This window comes from Herpailurus yagouaroundi, unplaced genomic scaffold, assembly GCF_014898765.1.
Source record: "Herpailurus yagouaroundi ecotype Mexico unplaced genomic scaffold, PumYag 246, whole genome shotgun sequence".
Taxonomy (NCBI): Eukaryota; Metazoa; Chordata; class Mammalia; order Carnivora; family Felidae; genus Herpailurus; species Herpailurus yagouaroundi.
In genome coordinates, this window is record NW_024412463.1 from 9178056 (window position 1) to 9182563 (window position 4508).

The 4508-nt window shown below is 51.8% G+C and overlaps 1 long non-coding RNA gene across 1 annotated transcript in view; it reads left to right on the top strand.

Annotated features, from left to right (window-relative positions):
- The first annotated feature begins 244 nt into the window (after positions 1-244).
- Positions 245-4508, top strand: part of LOC121019963 (uncharacterized) — a 22593-nt gene continuing 18329 nt past the window's right edge. Inside the window, exon 1 of the long non-coding RNA XR_005785836.1 lies at positions 245-2176. This is a non-coding gene — a long non-coding RNA (uncharacterized LOC121019963). The remainder of the gene's footprint in view (positions 2177-4508) is intronic.

Genomic DNA, 4508 nt, shown 5'->3' on the forward strand with positions numbered 1-4508 from the left:
GGCGCCCCTATTTTTATTTTTTTTTTAATTTTTTTTCAACGTTTATTTATTTTTGGGACAGAGAGAGACAGAGCATGAACGGGGGAGGGGCAGAGAGAGAGGGAGGCACAGAATCGGAAACAGGCTCCAGGCTCTGAGCCATCAGCCCAGAGCCTGACGCGGGGCTCGAACTCACGGACCGCGAGATCGTGACCTGGCTGAAGTCTGACGCTTAACCGACTGCGCCACCCAGGCGCCCCAGGCGCCCCTATTTTTAGAACATTCTTTACTCAGTGTTCAGCTTAAAAGAACTGTCACCAAAACTCCTTTGTATTTTCTGTTTTCTTTCAGTTGTATTGAGATACAATTGACCTACAGCCCTAAATAACTTTAAAGCACACGGCATAGTGACTTGACCTACATATATATTGTGAAATGATCACCGGAGTAAGTTTAGCATCCATTGTTTCACAGAGATACGGAGAAGAGAGAGACAATGTTTTTTCCCTGTGACGAGAACTTTTAGGATCTACTCTCTTAGCGAACCTTCAAATACGTCGTACAGCTGCATCAGCCTGGTCCTCACGTTGCGTATCACACGCCCAGGACTTACTTATCTTCAGGCTGGGTGCTCCCACCTTCGACCACCTTCCTCCAATCTCCCCACCCCCCACCCCCTGCCTCTGGTAACCACACATTTGATCCCTGTTTCATGAGTCTGGCTTTTTGTCTTAGATCCACACGTAAGTGAGATCACACGGTATTTATCTTTCTCAGCCTGACGCATTTCACTCAGCATGATGCCCTCAAGGTCCGTCCGTGTTGTCACAGATGACAGGATTTCCTTCTTTTCCGTGGCCGAAGAGTATTCGACTGTATACCCACCACACGTCCTGTATCCACTCACCCGTCGGTGGACGTTTAGTTTGTTTCCATGGTTTGGCTATTGTGGATAAGGCTGCTATGAACGTGGGGGGGACGCAGATACCTCCTTGACATTGTGATTTCTTTTCCTTCAGATACACGCTGCATATATATTCGGATACGTGCTAAATCATGTGGTGGTTCTCATCCACTCAGTGCTGGAGGCTGAAAGCCCTCCTCTGAGACTGGGAACCAGACAAGGCATCCAATCCAGCCTCACTGCCCCTATTCGACATGGTCCTGCAACTCCTCATCAGAGCAATCAAGCAAGAAAAAATATAAAAGCACCAGCATTGGAAAGGAAGAAATAAGATTATCTCTGTTTGCAAGGGACATGGTTTTATAGGTAGAAAATCCTAAGGAGGCCACCCAAACTTGCGAGGTCAAACCAACTAAGTCAGCAAAGTCGCAAACACAGAATTAACCATCTTTAAACGTGCAGTTCGGCAAATTACACACACGCATAACCTCCTGCTGTCAACTCCGCCCTCCATCTCCAGAACTGTCTCATCCTCCCAAATGGAAACTGTCCCGGTGAAACAGTAACTCCCTCTTCCCCCTCCCCCCCGCCCCTGCCATCCACGCTTCCGTTGTTGTCCTACGAGTCTGACCCTTCGGGGGACCTCACCGAAGCCGGACTCAGACAGCGTTTGCGAGGCTTCTGTTTTTACCTCTGTTGAGTTCTTGTTGCTTATCTCATACCACGTCCTCAAGGTTCCTCCTTGCTCTGGCAAGTTCAAAATGTCCTCCCTTGTTAAGGTGGGAAATTTCCCGCTGTTTGGCTAAACCACGTTTTTCTGATCTTCTTGTCTGTTGACGGAGGCCTGGGCTGCTTCTGCGTTTTAGCTGTTGTGACTAATGTTGCAACGGACGTGGGTGTGCAGGTATCTTTGAGCCCCCCCCCTTCAAGTCTTTTCTCTCTCGATGTATATCCAGAAGTACAAATGCTGGCTCAAAGGGTAATTGTATTTTTAAGTTGTTTGAGGAACCCGCATACCGTTTCCCACGAGTGTGACAATTTACGCTTTATACAGTAGACTCACAGGTTGCATTGTACATTTTATGTTCGCCCCGACAGTGCACGAGGGTTCCAATTTCTCCACATCCCTGCCAGCACTTATTTTCTGGTTTTTGTTTTTGTTTGTATTTTCAAAATGCAGCGGGTGCGAGGTTGTATCCTGTTTTGGCTTGGCTTTCCCTACTGATGAGTGACATCATGCATGGATTCTTCTGAGAAATGTCCGTTCAAGTCCCTTACCCATGTTTGAACCGGGTTGTTTGTTTTTCTACCATTGAGTTTTAGGAGTTCTTTAAATATTCTGGAGACGAATCTCCTATCAGATATACGAGTTGCAAATATTTTCTCCACTTCTGTGGGTTGCCCATCAAACACCTTTGTGATTATGCTAATTTGTCTGCCTCTTACTCTCTTTTTCCCACTGGGGCTCAAGGGAAAGGAAGTGGCAGGAAGGGTGGGATTGAAAATTCCAATCCTCGGGCACTTGGATGGCTTAGTCTGTTAAGCGTCAGACTCTATCTAGATCTTGGCTCAGGTCATGATCGCACTGTGTGTGATTTCAAGCCCTGAGTCAGGCTCTGCACTGAGAGCTCAGAGCCTGCTTGGGATTCTCTCTCTTCCCCTCTCTCTGTCCTTCCCCTGTTGCACTCTCTCTCACTCTCAAAATAAATATAAAAAAAAAAAAAAAAAAAGAGAATTCCAACCCTCCATATGGCTGCCTTTAGGCACAGCTGGAACTAGGTGCTCAGACAATGCCAGCAGTCCCAATATACCTTCGTCTCTGGGACCCTTTCTCTTCCATGTTGCTTGAACTCTGAAGTGTGTGATGACTTCCAGAATCCCAGCCCATCCCTGTCAAGGCCAGTGGATTAAAAGGGCTTGTCTCTCCTAGTCCAGTCAAAGTCCCAAGTGTGGTGCCTCCCTGGACCAACTTTCCTGAACCAACCACCGAGGCCAGCTGAATGGACTATGTTGACCCGTCAGACTGGGTCATGCGCCCGCCCCTGGCATCAGGGAGGGTTCTTGGCTCCACCGGTGTTGAGGAGGGTAGCTGCTCTGAGGAAATTAGAACTTCTGTTACCAGCAGAGCGGGACAGAGGCTGCAAGACAGATGTTCATGCTTGTAAGTGGGCCTGGGAAGGCAGTGACCAGGGCCAACACCTGTCCTCTAAAACCCTAGCCCGGGGGGGGGGGGCCCGGCCAGGTGTGTGGGTACATGACGGCACCGTGATGGGGTGCACGCCCAGCAGAAGGGGCACACAGTGCGTGGGAGTGGAAGGGTGCACAAGCAGGAACCAAATGCATGGGGAGGAGAAGCAAGGGAGGCTTCAGAGAAGAGGCAATACCTAAGCTGGGTCTTGAAGGATGAGTAGGAGTTCACCAGGCCATGCCCAGTGGACTGGGCAGAGAACAAAGGCACCGACTCAGCAGCTGGGGGTTTGAATCCAGGCTCCTTCCCATCCTAACATCTTAGGACAAGTTACTTCGTCTCAGTTCTTTCCTCTCAAAAGGGGGGTGATCATAGGGGCTCCTTGCGGGAGCTGATGGAGAAGGACACGGGAGGAAGCCGGGGACGAAGTTCTCATCTGTACGGTGAAGATGGTAACTGCCGCCTCCTGGAGCAGTTGTCCTAACGGTGGTAGGAATATGTGCTTACACTGACACTGGCATCAGCTGCTAATTGTTGTTGCTATTGTTACAAAGTTCTGAAGACGAGGAGACGTCAGGACAGGAGATGCCAGAAGCAAGCAGCCATGTACCCCGAGGAGGAAGAAGGTGGGTGGGATGGCCCACAGCACCCAAGGCCAGCCACGTGGCCCGGGTCAGTTCCTCCCTCTCTGCCGCCCGCACCTCTGCATGTGTGAAATGGCCATGACTGCACCTCGTCATGGAGTTGCTAGGGTTTGACCGGGACGGCCCTGGGGGAGCTGCTCAGGGGAAAACACTGGGTGGTGGGGCTGGAGGGATGTTGTCCCCTTGCGGCTCTGAGGAGCTCTGCCTGTTCCACTGGGCCGGGGGGTCCGATGGTTGCAAGGACTTCTCCAGATGACTCTGGTGCTGAGGAGGGTCCTGAGCCCATCACAGACCAGAGACTCTGTGGCTTCAAAGGCAAAAGCAGCGACTGCGGGAGCCCTTTGAAGACCGGGGGGTGGGGGTGGGGGTTGTGACCGGCGGGGGCTCTCAGGGGGCACTTCTAGCTCTTGAGCTAGCTGGTGGCCTCAAGGGTGTCCCACATCCAGTATGCGTTAAACTAAACAGTCACGTTTCTTATTTTTCACGAAAGTAGACCATACGTACCACGGTGTGTGAGGGCAGCAATGACTTCTGCATCATTAGCAGGTGCACGGAAGGCGGCCACGGCGTCTCCCGCCCTGGGGAGAGGGGCGCTGGCACAGGTCTACGCTCGCCGTCCTCCCATTTCCCCTGGGGTCGGGTCCATTTCACGCCGCAGCACGCCAGCGCTCAGAGGGTCCCACGGCGGCTCTAAGTCAGCAGCCTCCTCGCACGGTGATTAACTGGCGGCTCCGCCTCCTGCCCGCAGTCCCTTTAACGCTTCCAGGGCGCCCCCGGCCCTGAGGGGCCCCCC